Raw genomic sequence first — 15,984 nt, 5'->3', positions numbered from 1 at the left:
TGACAATATGGACAACTTTTCCGTACATTTAGCAGAAGTGGAAGACTCCATTATGGATCCCTGTTTCAATCGATTGGTTGAGAAAATAATAAGGAGAGATAGACAATACTTCTTATGAGTGATGGCACAAAGTGGAGCCAAGATACCTCATGATTTTGACATGTCTCAAATAATGGAAAATCGACCTTTGCAACAACCTCACCTCAACATGGATCAAAGGAAGCCTAATAGTGGAGGCAATAGAGGACCACATCTTGTGCCTGAATCACCTTCATCTTTGTTTCAAAAACTAGAGGTCCCATACACACATGGTCAAGCATATGATACTCACCTTTGCAGACCATTATGGAAGTCTTATGCAGAAAAATATACTCAATCACATACCAATGCTAAGGATCAACCACCAAAGCAATTGGATATTCAAAGGCATGTTCAAAATTTGGACACAAGGAAACCCCGTGTCAAATTTGGGGGCAACACACTAGAACAAACTCATGGTATGCCTGTAGAGTATGGTATACATGGACAAAGCAGATATTCTATTCCTCATCATGACTCTATACTAAGTGGTCTATATATGCAACATCACTATAGACCTCCTTCATATGAACATGTGTATGATCAATATCATCCATATATGCAACATGCTTCTCCTCCACCTGGTGGTTCAAGCATGCGGTATGGTCCAAGAAGTCAGTCTCCACCTAAGAACAATTTGGAACAACAAATCAAGGACTTACAAAAGAAAATGGAGGACATAAATACACTGAAGCCAACTTACACAATGAGAGACATATGTCCCTATCCATTTGACAAAAACATTCCAATGACTCCATTTCCTACACACTTTGTGGCACTTAAGTTTGATAAATACAGAGGCAAAGGAGATCCTAAAGCATATATAAGACAGTTTTTGATAGCTTGCATTGAGGTAGCAGCAGAAGAGACATATTTGATGAGATTATTCCCACAAAGCTTAGGAGATCAAGCTATGGAATGGTTCTCCCAACTTCCACCTGGAATTAAGTCATGGGGTGATTTAGCAGAGGCATTTATCCAACATTTCTTATACAACATAGAGATAGACATATCAGTCACTACTTTGTGCAACACCAAACAAAAGGATGGAGAATCTTTTTCATCATTTTTACAAAGATGGAGAAATATAGCCAACAGATGCTCTTGTGAAATTCCACAAAAATAAATGGTAGAGATGTTCACCCAAAATGTTAACAAAGACATTGGTTATGACCTAAGAAAAGCTTGTTCGTCCACCTTCAAGGATGTCATTGAAAAAGGCTTGGCAACAGAAAAGGTCCTAATTGAACAAGGAGTCTTTAAGATATTCAAGGAAAACAAAGAGGACTTTAAAGGAAAAGACAAGCCAAGATTTTGGAAGAAAAATAAGAACACAATCAATGATGGTGTTGTGGATGCCAATACAGTGTGACCCAAAGTTATTTTTTCTGGATCAAGCTCTACAAATAATCAAGTGAATACTCAAACAACTTCCAAATCATGAAGGAAGTACACCCCATTGGGAGAACCACTTGAGTCAGTTTTCAAAAAGTTAGTGGCAAACAAAATAATAACAATTCCAGGTTTGCCTCCATATGAGCCAAAGGTCAAACCAAATTGGTGGAATGATGATGAGTATTGTGAATTTCATAAGAGTAAGGGACATAAAACAGGAAATTGTCATCGGCTAAAGAACATCATACAAGATCTCATTGATAGAGGTGACATTGAAACTGAAGGACACTCATCCAATCAAGAACATGAAATGTTTAAGGAACCATTCCCAAAGCATGACAAGAGAAAAGTTAAAGCCACAGATGACCAAACCAATTATACCAGAGCATCCTATAACTATGATTCAACTATCAATCACATTTCAATGGATAATTATGTCTCTACCATTATCATCAAGGACAAAACGCCTGATAATTCTACCCAAAGACCCAAAATTGTCCTAAAAGGCATTGGATCTTCTTCCAAACCTACCTCTGAATGTAATGTTACAACTCGTCGAGGTAAATTCACCTTGCAAGGTGCTCCAGCTAAAAACACTGCTTCCTCATCAACCAAGCCTGAGTATGACCTTGTAGAACAGTTAGGGAAGACACCCACACTTATCTCAATCCTTGAGCTCTTACGCATATCCCCCGCACATAAAGCTATTCTTGACAAAATCTTGAGAGACACTTTACTGATCTGAATGTGGACCAGTTTCAAGCCATGGTGGGATACCTTTCCATTCCACACTCCCTTACATTTACAGAAGCTGACGATGCCTCTGCAAGCCAACCACATAACGCACCTTTACACATCGAAGCCTTCATACACAAACATTGAATAAAATGAGTCCTGGTAGATGCAGAAGTGGGTCTAAACATTTGTACATTGAGTACCATTAAACAATTGGGATATTCAAACAAAGTTGTGAATTCTACAAACAAAATCACCATCAAAGCATATGATGATGAAGAACATTCATCCAAAGGTATAGTGATACTGCCTCTCAGAGTTGGGCCAGTTACAAAAGATGTGGTTTGTCAAGTCCTAGACCTGGATCTTACATACAATATATTGCTAGGACGTCCTTGGATTCATGAAATGAAGGCAGTCCCATCTACATATCACCAATGCATTAAGTTTCCTCACAACGGAGTTGAAATAACAGTTAATGGTGATCCTAATCCATTCATATACTGCAATATTTTGAGACAAAAAACTGAGACAATCATTCCAAGTAATAGGGAGGCTATCCCTTCTTCTGCATATGTTGATCCTGAATCATTAAAACCTTCAACATCAAAACAAGGTGAGCTTAAAGGGAAATATCAAGACAAAGGCATGGGTGAATACACTTTGAATCAGACCATGTGCTTACAACAAGTTATGAGTTCACCAAAAGAATATGGACGACCACATCCGTCTAAATGGGTATCTATCATTACACTAAAATGGGATCCTACTATCTTCCAAAGGTGGAGTGAAGTGGAAGAAGAAGATTTATACAAAATGCTTTACAAAGACCCTGAAAATGATACACAAGATCACATCAGCATACCATGTGAAAAATATGGCAAAGGATTCAAGATTTTACAAAAATTGGGTATGATGGCAAAAGTCCTCTTGGCTTAAGAAAGGAAGGCATCATTGAACCTTTACAACTAGAATTGACATTCAAAAAGGAATGCTTGAAAGGACTTGGTTTCATGCCTTCCAAGGTAAATACTCAAAAGACAGAAGAAGCATTACAAATCAAAGTTGCCAAAAATCAACAAGAGAACCACTATTCCACAAACTCTAATGAATGGGAATGGGGTTCGGACAAGTCCTCTAGTGACTATGAACTCATTGAGACATTTAGAGAACTAGGTGAACTTACAGAAGAAGGGGAATTATATAAAAAATTCAAAATTGGTCAAGAAACAACCCCTGAAGATCCCACATAGTCCTTACCTCTAGGTTCTAGGTCGAAATCACATAGAATGAGGACACCTGTCCCAGAATGCGCTACTAGTGATGACAATTTGGATTCGTTCATGATCGAGACAAATGAGGAGAGTGCCAATGATGACCTCAATGATTACCTTGACATATCTGAATATAATTGCATCTTCACCCTTAGTCTCGCTAACCTTGAAGACATCCAAGGCCTTCCCCTTGTTCACAACCAACTTATTGACTGGGACCATGAAGGACCTATACAGTTCGACACATTCCAAAATGATGAAGCCTTTATTGATTATCGAGGCATACAAGATGATCTTCCCCTTGGGGACCATAAGGTGGGATACACTATAGAACTCAACAATGTGGCATATTTTGGTGAGGGTGCTGGGCCTTCCAGTCGCAAAAACATAAAAATAAAAACAAATCAAGGGTCTTATGGTGAAAACCACATCGTGGTGCTATCTGACCCCAAAAAAGTAAAAAGAAAGGACATATCTGAGGGCGCAAACCCCTCTGAGGCACCTGAAGATGGAAGGCTCGACATTCTCCTAGCATCATATGAAGAAAAATCATCTATGTTAGTGGAGGAAACCATCAAAATAAACATTGGTACAGAAGAAGTTCCACATAACATATTTATAGCACAATCTCTCACTGAGACAAAAAGATCAAAATTCATAAGTTTCTTCACGGAGTGACAAATCAATTTTGTATGGTCATACGATGATATGCCTGGATTGGATCCGGATTTGGTATTGCATCATTTGACAGTCAAACCGGGGGCAAAATCAGTCAAACAGAAGTTAAGAAATATGCATCCACAAGTGGCATTATTAGTCAAAGTGGAGCTTGAAAAATTATTGGATGTCAGATTCATACGCCCAATTAATTATCTTGAATGGATCTCTAGCCTAGTACATGTCAGTAAACCAGATCATAGCATCATAATATGCATAGATTTTAGAGACATAAACAAAGCTTGTCCTAAGGATGAATTTCCATTACCAAATATTGACTTGGTCATAGATCTCATAGCAGGTCATGCGATGTTATCTTTGATGGATGGATTCTCTGGTTATAATCAAATAAAGATCGCATCCGAGGATCAACACAAAATAGCATTCACTTGTCCTTGGGGAACTTTTTGCTGGAATGTCATGCCCTTCGGGCTAAAAAATGCAGGCGCTACATATCAAAGAGCCATGACTACTATCTATCATGATCTCATGCACGTTACTGTGGAAGATTATGTTGACGACCTCTTGGGAAAATCAATAGATAGTGATGCTCTGCAAAAAGGATTAGAAAATCTATTTGATGGCAACACACACAAGAGCACAAGAAACAAACTTTAGTGTTAGCAACAAAAGATTATCCTAAACAGGCATATCAAGAGAGATATTAAGCATGAAATAGAAAGCATATAAACATAGAATAAAATAGCTAATCAAGATGCTCATAGTTGCTCCTCCCTTGTTCCTCTCCTCTCCAAGTTCCACATGAGTGTAGCTCTCAGCTTTTAGCACTATCCATGGATGCCATATGGAGATTCAAGATGGTTGAAAATGATAAATAAATGCTATGCAAGTGTAGATAGTGATTCTATGAAAAAACTCTATGTTAATACCAGTATAACAACAATACTCTAATGCTTCCTCCTTTGCTTGAGGAGAAGGGTTCTATTTATAGAAGAAATAGGGAAATGAAGGGTTAAGATTGAGCAATCTTAACAAGGGTTAGGATTGAAAGATATTCAATCCATGTGAGACTTTCAACCCAATCCCATGTTGACAAGTGTCACCATGAGGAGGCTTGAGAGGAGAGATAAGGAGCATTAAATGCTTGAGGGGACATGATGGTTACCCTAGTCAAAGAAATAAATACTTTGAAGAGACCCATGAGTCAAAAGGATGGTTAAGTTAGAGGAAAGTCTCTAACCAAATGTAAAAGGTGAGTTCACCATAAATGGTTATGTAAAAGCCTTTAATGGGTTGGAAGCCTTTAGAGGTTAACCATTTAAAGACTTAAAGCCTTAAATGTCTTTCAAAGACTTTGACGGCTTTGAGAAGTGACTCCAAGTTGCTTAGGAATGTGACAATATTTAGGGGATGGATTAGGCTAATTAGAAAGGGGTTAGAAGAATCTAGAAGGGATTTAGGCATGTAAGTAGATTTTGTAAGAGAATGCAAGTAGGAGGAATTTTGGGATTTTCAATTAAAATAAAATCATTTATTTCAATTAAATGGTGTAATTTGCATTTGGGTAAATATTCAAATAAATATTAATTTATTTAAATGAGAAAAAGGAAGATAAAACATTAAGTGCTTGAAGACTTTGAAGAAAACCATTAAAGGCTTAAGAAGACTCTAGAAAGAAGCCATTAAGTTTGAAGACTTTAAGGGAAACCATTAAAGTCTTAAGAAGACTTTAAGGGAAGCCATTAAGTTTGAAGACTTTAAGGGAAACCATTAAATGTTTCAAGTGGATGAGGATAAATAGGATTTTAAATAAATAATTTATTTAAAATAGTTGTGCAACTTGCATTTGTAGGAAAATACAAGTGGGTGGAGGATAAAGGTGATTTAAATAAATGATTTATTTAAAATAGTTGTGCAACTTGCATTTGTAAGAAAATACAAGTGGGTGGAGGATAAAGGTGATTTAAATAAATGTTAATTTATTTAAATGTGAGAGATGGGATTTTGGGGTATTTAAATAAATATTAATTTATTTAAATGTGAGAGAAGATTTAATTAAACAAATATGATTTATTTATTTAATTAATGGTCTGAATTTGGTTAAGTGAATTAAATCAAATAAATTGAATAATTTATTTAATTAATAGGAGAAGAGGGTTAAGATGAATTAATTAAATATTAATTTAATTAATTATTGATTGATGGTTAAATAATCAAATAAATATTAAATATTCATTTAATTAAGTGGACAAATTTATGTGACTACATTTGCCCCTCTTTGAGACGGTGCGGTTTTATCACGTCGTTTCAAAGAAAGAAAAATTGGTGTGAAGAAATATGCCCCATAAATGTTAATTTAGTGGGTGGTATGCACCCTCGAGAGATGGGCCGAAAAATTTCAAAAAATTGGGCGATCCCTCGAAAAAGAATGAGAAGTGGAGGGGAGGTAGAAGAGAAGAAATTAGCAATAATGGTGAAAGAATGGAAGAAAATAGAGTGAATACGGAGAAATGGCAATCCAGTGAGTACTCATAGGTTATGCAGGAGATACAGTGAAAATGTGGTGGTTGTGCTTTTGAGTGATTCTATATAATTGATCAAAAGTGGTTGATCACTCGAGTGCAATCGTTTTAATTGCCCCGGTCAAGTCAAAGCGTGACAGTTGATGTCAGTTGTTCGCTTGGACATGATAAAGTCTAAGTGAGTGAATCAAAGTGACCTGTTGGTGACTTAGACAATTGATGTAATTGCCCAATGAAGTCAAGGTATCCGAAGCAAAATACTTGTTGAGACTTAGACAATTGATGTAATTGTCCATTGGATTGTGTTTGATTGGTTGATCAATTGATAATGTGTGCGTGGGATGGATGGTTGTGGTGAATCATAGCAGCCCCGTTGAGACTAGGCCATTATGATAAATGTTTGATGTAGTCTAGGATTACCATGATCAATTACCTATTGAGACCCTAAGATACTTGATCAGAGTATCTATTGATAGTCTAGGTGTGCATGAGTCGAGGTACATGTGTAGATAGAGTAACTTGCGTGGCTTATTGGATGACTTAGGATAGGAAACACAATCCCTCCTATTTAGAGATGGATGGTGATGAATGTGGCTTGATTAGGTTGATTGGCATACGATGTAGGGTATGTGATGTTGATTATCAAGATGGGGAGGGTGAGGGGGGGTTCAATGTTTAGATAGAAGAAATGGAGGACCTATGACGCATTCCTATGGAAGAAAAAGAAAATAGAGTATCCATTGTCATTACGATGTATGCATGATATGCATCTATTATGAATGTATGGATGGATGGAATGCAACTGAATGCAATATATACATATGAGATGAAATGATGATCCATGGTACTTTATTTTCATCATTGAGCATTAAAATGTTGTAAGAAAATACAAGCAACTTGACACAATGATTCAAGATGACCTGAGTATTCCTTACATGGATTTTGATATAGCAAGTTAATACAAGCAACTTGATATAATGGATCAAGTTGACCTGAGTATTGCTTGCGAAACAGACAAGTATCATCTCCTTTCATGCATGACTTGGATCGTCCTCCTTGATCTTGGGTTGATCATATCCTAAGACAAGTTCATACCGTAATAAGAGATAAAACCTTTATCCAGCGTGGATGAGGTAGGAGGAACAAAAGAAAGAGCATTGTACCTGCAAGCCAACAACATATATAAAGAATAAAGAATAAAGAATCCTCGATAATGGTTCATGCTCATATGGTCGAGCTATATGCTGTAGTCAGCAAGTTGTAGTGATCTATGACTATATTTTGCATATGATCACGTAACTCGGTGAACTTCCCACGTAGACACCATTAGTACATGCCCTAGAACTTCATCGGAATAATTCGCAGAAGACATTCAAACAATGCTTAGGAACCATCCTAGCCACTCTAATCACTCGTGGATATCCCAGAGTAGCGTAGGAACCTAATATATATAAATGAATGAATAAACTACAAATCAACCAAGTATTTGATAGCTTAAACAAAATTTTCTTGTCAAAGAAAATGTCATCATGTCTTTGTTTTGGTAAGGAAGGATGCATCCTTGTTAAGACAGTTTGTGTGTTGATGTTGGTTGTTTGGTCGATTTGATAAGTGGTCATCATTTGAGTATTTCACAAGGTTTGCTTGTTGTCTGCTTGGATGAGTATGTACAAGGTGTTGCCATGTTTTTGATTGATTTTTTATTTTTTATGATGTGTTTTTATTTTGTGAGTGTTTTTGAATGTTTTTGGTATTTTGATGATTGTTTTGAATGTTTTTGGTATTTTGATGATTGTTTTTGAATGTTTTGGAGTTTTTGTGATTGTTTTGAATGTTTTTGGAGTTTTTGTGAGACAGTTTTGAATGAAGAACCCAATGAATCACAAGTAATGTAGAATCCACTTCCATCAAAATAGGTTAAGGGCATTGCCTCCAGTTTAGACATGACTATGAAAAAGCGGGATGCAAGACGCATGAAGTACTTTCTTGATTGCAAATCAATAACAAGCCATGGTTTGGACAGATGGATGCGTGTATGAATGAATGTGATTGCAACAAGTCTGAAAGACAATGGAACCATAGCCTTTACAAGTGGTGTCTGTTTGCCAGGTTTTTACCATCGCACTTACCCAAGGTGCCACCAGAGTGGTTGTTCACCGTTTGGATGCATGATCTTTCTTTATTATTTTGATGTTTTTGTGTATTTCTTCAGGACATTTTTCTGAATGTTTTTGGTATTTTTCTGATATGTATGGGAGCCTGATGCTCTATACAGCTTTAGGTATAAAACCGTTTGAGGTGCATGTTGTTGATCGGATCTGCTAGCGGTTCTCCTTTTGAAGTAGCCAATTGATATGCCCCGGACCCAAATACAACAGTGATAACATATGGACCCAGCTAGTTTGATGCGAACTTTCCCTGATGTTCTTTGTTTGGTTGGGTACGAGGATTCTCTCGAAGAACAAGATCACCTATCTCAAATGTACGAGGTCTAACTCAATGATTATAGCTTCTGCTCATGCGCTGCTACGTAGCTTGTCGTTTTTCATCCAGTAGTTCCAAGTCTTGAAGACGTGATACTCTGTATGCTTCATCATCTATCAGATTATGCAAGGAAACCCGTAGAGATGGTATATTGACCTCAATAGGTAAGATAGCTTCCGCACCATAGACCAGTGAGTAAGGAGTTGCACCTGTAGGGGTTCGAATGCTAGTTCGATATGCCCATAGTGTTGGATTCAGTTGAACATGCCAATCATGGCCGACATCATTGACTATCTTCTTTAGGATTCTCAATATGTTCTTGTTGGAGGCTTCGGCCTGACCATTGCCTTGTGGGTAATAGGGAGTGAAAAAGCGGTGTTGGATGTGAAATTTCTCACAGAGTTCACGAATATCCTGATTTTTGAAAGGAAGACCGTTATCTGTGATGATGGACATGGGTACACCATATCGGAAGATGATGTAATTGAGGATGAATGAGGCGATCTGCTTGCCGGTAACTTGGATAAGTGGAACAACTTCGATCCACTTTGTGAAGTATTCGGTGGTAGTAATGATGAATTTATGGCCGTTGGATGAAGATGGATGAATTTTACCCACAAGGTCAAGGCCCCATTGACAAAAAGGCCATGGTGTTGTGATTGGTTGCAGTTCCTGTGTTGGTGCATGTATTAGGTCTCCATGAACTTGGAATTTCTTGCATTTTCTGACAAAGCAGTAGGAGTCTTTTTCCATGGATGGCCAATAGTATCCGGTGCGCATGATTTTCTTGGCTAGTGAAGGACCACTTGCATGAGTTCCACAAATCCCTTCATGTACCTCTTCCAAGGCCTTTGTTATCTAATCCTGTTCCAAACGTCGAAGGAGACTACCATCAAGACTGCATCGGTATAGGGTTTCAACAATAATTGTATATCGAGCGGTTTGGCGAATGAAGGTTTTACATTGGTTATTCGATTGGTTAGGAGGAAGTGTGTGATCATGGAGGTAGGTGTAGAATTCACTGTACCATGGGGATTCGAAACCAACAAGGCAACATATCATCTCGAATTCGGGGATATCATAACCGGGAATCCAAAGTTGTTTGACCAAGAACTCATAGCGTGTTGAATTTTTTGGAAGATCTAAGAGAGATGCAATAGTAGTCATAGCGTCAGTAGCTCGATTCTGATCTCTAGGGATCTGTTCAAAGGTGATAGTAGTGAATGATGCCTTTAGATTGTCCACCATTGCTTGCATGGCATGAGTTTATCCTCTTTAGTTTGATATTCATCAGTGGCTTGTCGAATGACTAGTTGGGAGTTGCCATATACTTGTAGTTCTTGTAACTTCCATTGTATGGCTAACCTGAGTCCTATGATCAAAGCCTCATATTCAGCTATGTTGTTTGTGCATGGAAATGCGAGCCTGTAAGACTTTAGGATGTTGTCACCTTGAGGTGTGATAAACAAAATACCTGTCCCCAAGCCATGCATAGTGTATGAACCATCAAAGTATAGCTTCCATGGTTGTGCTGTTGTGATCATGAAGATCACTTCATCTGGAAAATTGGAAATGAGAGGATGATCGCCTATGAGTGGTGCATCGGCCAACTGATCTGCAATAACTTTTCCCTTGATAGCCTTACAATCCACATACTCAATGTCAAACTCACTGAGAATCATTACCCATTTGGCCAAGCGACCTATCAATGCGGCCTTGCTAAGTAGGTATTTGAGTGGATCGATCTTTACAATGAGCTGCACCTTGTGTGTTAACAGATAGTGCTTCAGTTTAGTGGCTGCCAAGATTATTGCAGGGCAAGCTCGCTCAATAGGGGTGTAATTGAGTTCATAGCCAACCAGTGTGCGAGAAATGTAGTAAACAACACACTCTTTCCCTTCTGCATTGTGTTGTGCCAATAGTACTCCCAAAGCTGTATTAGTTGTTGATATATAGAGTAATAGAGGCCTACTTGGATCTGGTGGGATCAACAATGGTGTATTCATGAGATAATCTTTAAGCATCTGGAATGCTTGCTGGCATCTGGCATTCCACTGAAAATGGATGTTCTTGTGTAGCAGGTGTGTAAATGGGTGACACTTATCTGCCAGTTGTGCGATGAGTCTGCGAATAGATTGGAGCCGCCCTTGTAGTGTCTAGAGCTGACTGATATTCTTTGGACGTGGCATGTCCATGATTGCCTTGACTTTTGCTGGATCGACCTCAATAACTTTGCTTGAGACAATGTATCCTAGAAGTTTCCCTGAGGTTACTCCAAAGACATATTTCTTTGGGTTGAGTCGAACATGATATTGTTCTAGCCTATCAAAGATTTTCTCTAATATGTCCAGATGATCTTCTCTTGCGAGTGATTTTGCTAGTAAGTCATCAACATAATCTTCCATTATGGTATGCATCATATCATGGCAGATAGTAGTCATTGCTCGTTGATAGGTCACTCCTACATTCTTTAGACCAAAAGGCATTACATTCTAGCAGTATGCCCCATGGACATGTGAAGGTTGTCTTGTGTTGATCCTTTGGTGCGATCTTTATCTGGTTGTACCCTGAAAAGCCATCCATGAGTGAAAGCATGGCATGTCCTACTGTTAGGTCTACTATGATGTCGATGTTTGGTAGGGGGAAGTCATCCTTAGGACATGCCTTGTTCAGATCTCTGAAGTCAGTACAAATACAGATGCCCCCATTTGGTTTGTCGATAGGCACAATGTTGGAGATCCAATCTGCATAATCAATTGGTCGAATGAAACCAACATCCAGAAGTTTCTTAAGTTCTGCTTTGACTAATATTGCAATCTAAGGATGCATCTTGGGAAGCTTCTGCTTGATAGGCTTGGCTCCTTCTGCTATGGTGAGGTGATGCATGACTAAATCTGGATCAAGACTAGGAATGTCTACATATGACCATGCGAAATTGATCTGGCATTTCTGGAAGAATTCGACAAACTTGGGTTGTTCCTCTAAAGTTAAAAGAGATGCCAGATGTATGAGGTGAGGAGTTTCAGGAGTCCCCACATTGTATTCTTTTATTTCTTCAATGAGAATTGTTGATCGTTCCTGTTGTGTGCTATAGGGAAGGATGTCAAACCTTTCATCCTCAGGTGCCTCAGAGAGGTTTTCACTATTTGATACACTCTTTCTTTTTACTTTTGTTGAATCAAATAGTGCCACAGTGTGGTTTTCACTGGAAGATCCATGTTTTGTTGTTATATTAAGTTCTATGGCAAATCCAGCTTTGTGATCCCCACTTGGTATGTTATCCTATAGTTCCAAAAAGTTAATGATCGCCTCATTGTTTTGGAAGTGGTCAAGACATGGGGGATTAGGTTGGTTCCATTTGATGAGTTTAGGTTGGATAATGGGCATTATCTCATCGACTAGGTTAAGTTCGTTAGATGTATCAGTGAGGGTTAAGACATTGTGGTGAAGGGCGTTGATGGTACTCTCCCTGTCAGAATTAGGCGTAGGATGCGACGTAGGGTCTGTGGAAGAAGTTTTCAGCTCAGGAACCCAAGAAGTCTTTATCTGTGCTTCTCCGTAAATAGGGATGTCTTTGCGGGGTGGAGGTAGTGATGTGTCTTCCTCATCTGAAGTATTAAGCTGAACAAAATCAAATTCCCACTCATGTGAGTCAGTCTCTGAGTCACTTTCCAGTAACTGGTTATTGTACCATACTGGGATATCCTTTGAGTTAAACACTGCAGGTGTGATCGATTGATGTACCTTTGTGGATGAAATGATCGGTGCTATAGGAAGGATGAGGGGGATCAATGAATTCAATACAGGGAGCATTGGGAGTGTTGATTCTACTGCTTCTATTGAAACTGTTGGTGTTGTAGATACTACTGGGTATTCGGAGATAGTTGCGGCCGCTAATGGGACTATTGATCTTATCACTGCTGCTGATGGTGTTATTGGTTCGATTGGTGGGATGATTGGCGTTGTAGATGGTTGTGTTGGGATTTTTAGCCTTAGTGGGGGAGTTGCGATGGTGTTTGATGCTGCTTTGATAATAAAAGGTGTCCTCTTTGTAATAGGCTGATATAGTGGTTTGCTGGGTTTTCCTTTAAATCTAAGCTTAGGAAAGATCTCTTTTTGAAAGCCCAAGCCTGCATTGTCTTTAGGTTGTAATTCTGACAGTAGCGGCTCATGTCGCCCTTGCTTACAATACCCCAAAGCACTTTGACCATCATATCCCATTCTTTGCATAATGAGAAGACCTTTGCCATATTGATCTGTGGGAAGCTGAGCTTGCGGAATGTCGGTGGTGATATGATCCTTATAAATCCATTATGCTACGTCTTCATCGGTGGTTTCCTCTTCTTGACTCTTTCCAAGGATGAAAGGTGTCAATGTACAAGTTGGGGTGACCAATGACGTATGAAGCACTTGTTGAGGTTTGCCATGTGTTTTAGGAGAAGTAGGCATTTGTCCGACACAAAAGAGTTGGCTTAGATTGTATTCCCCAGGACCTTCCTCTGCAATTTTCATTTTGAGCTTCTCTTGCTTGGGTATAAGAGTGTTTGAACTAGAAAGAGAGGCGAGACCTATGTATGACATGGAGGAGATGGCTTCTCTATTGTTGGGAACAATTATCTCTGGCTGATGATTTATGTTATGATAATATGGAAAGGGGTTTGCACCGCCCAGGATTGTGATTTCTACACCATTATGTGGGAACTTGATACACTGATGGTAAGTGGATGGAACGGCTTGCATGGCGTGTATCCAAGGTCTTCCCAACAACAAATTGTATGGCAAAGGAAGGTCCAGAACCTGACATATGATGTGCTTCACCATAGGGCCCACTAGGATTGGTAGTACAATAACTCCTTTGGATGAACGCTCTGCATCATCATAAGCTTTGATTGTGATCTACTTGCGGGGATCCACTGATTAAATTGCATATCCCAAAGCTGTGACTAATTGGAGTGTACAAATATTCAGGCCTGCTCCATTATCGATCAAGACTCGCTTGATCCTATGCTGATTGATAAATCCTTCAATGTGTAGTGAGGCGTTATGAGGTTGCTGGAAGGATGAGTTCTCACTTTCAGAGAAAGTAAGACAAGGTGATGACCTTAGATTTCCAACCATGGCTTGGAATCGATCTATGTTCAAATTTGCAGGGACTGACACCTCTTGGAGAGCTTGATCCAAGATTGTTTTATGAGATGGAGATAGGCGCAATATATCTAAGATAGATATTTGTGTAGGCGTTTTGTCTAACTGGTCCACAAGGTTATACTGCTTGGGGATAGATGTGGTGCCTTGTGGAGCTGCTTTTATGGTAATCTTGTTGTGACGTGTAACAACATTGCAAGTGGAGCTGGGATTTTCAATGGTAATAGTTGCAATTTGTTCATTGGCATCGTATAGGTGATTCACAGTATAATTATACGCTGCTTGTGTGTAATCAGTGGTGTTTGTGTTTCTCCCTGAAGTGGAAGGACCCCTTTGATCTTGTGATGGAAGTGGATTTTTGAACATCAGATGATCATTGTTTGTTGCCTTTGGATCGTGTCCTTTGATTTCGATTTCTCCTCAGTCAATAAGATCATGAATAAGATCTTTCAATCTATGACAATTGCTTGTCTTATGTCCTTTTCCTTGATGAAAATCATAGTGTTTAGTATCTCTCCACCATGCAAGTTTGACTTGAGGTTCGTAGTTTGATGTTTTAGGTAGGGTTACCAAGTTTTGAGAAACCAATTGTCGTAATACTATTTCGATGGGTTCCCCTAAGGGAGTGTATGTTCGCTTTGGTTTTTGTTGACGTTGTCTGGGTTTATCTTGAGATGTGATGTGACCTTGATTTTGGGAAATTGTGTTAGTGTTGGGTGGGGGATTCTGTCCTGCAAATCAAACCACAAGTTGTCCGCTTTTAATAGTTCTAGCATCCACCACCCCGTCGTTGACAACATTTTTGTTTTTGTTCCAGAAGCTCAGTTTGTCACTATTGAAGCGTGGGCGAGGACCATCCTTTGGTTCATTATAGATTTTGATAAGTCCTTTCTTGATGAGATCTCGTTCACATTTTAATCCTTTGGTGATCATGTCATTGAAAGAGTCTGTGTCTTTGACATCCAGGTGAAATTCCATTTCTTCGTTTAAGTTGGAAATAAATATTTCCACTAGTTCTTGTTCAGGTAACTGAAGAGAACGTCTGCTAGACATTTGACGCCATCGTTGCAGGAATACTAAGAATAGTTCACCTGGTTTTTGTTTAGTGTTACATAGATCAGCCATGGTGATATCACGTTCAATGTTATGAGAGTAATGTGCCAAGAACTTCTGAACTAGCTCTTCAAAGGTCCTAATGCCACCTGGTAGTCGGGAAAACCATGATGTGGTTGTTCCTCCCAAGCTTTGGGGAAAAAGGTGCATTAGGTATGTGTCTTCATATGCTACTTCGAGACAGGCTGAATGGAATTCTCTGACATGATCGCGAGGATCTCCTTTTCCTCTATATTTTTTGAACTTGGGTGTTTCAAACCCTCATGGAAAAGGTGGCATATAAAGATTCCTATCAAAGGGATAGGGACAAATATCATTGAGTGAAAATTGATTAGTCTTTACACCACTACAAAGTTGTTGGGCGAGATTTTCAACTTGTTGCTGCAACATCTCTATGTCGTTTGGAGGAGGAGGAGGTGGGTTGCCTCGAGGAATGTTATATCTGATGGGATCTCTACCTCTTTCTTCTTCATGGCAACTTTGTCATTCTGATGCTTGTCTTAGTTGTGCAAGATCAAAGTCAGAGGGGAGTTTGTCTCCTTCTTGAGCAAGTGTTAAAA

Source organism: Cryptomeria japonica, chromosome 9, assembly GCF_030272615.1.
Source record: "Cryptomeria japonica chromosome 9, Sugi_1.0, whole genome shotgun sequence".
NCBI lineage: Eukaryota > Viridiplantae > Streptophyta > Pinopsida > Cupressales > Cupressaceae > Cryptomeria > Cryptomeria japonica.
This window is presented reverse-complemented; position numbering follows the sequence as displayed.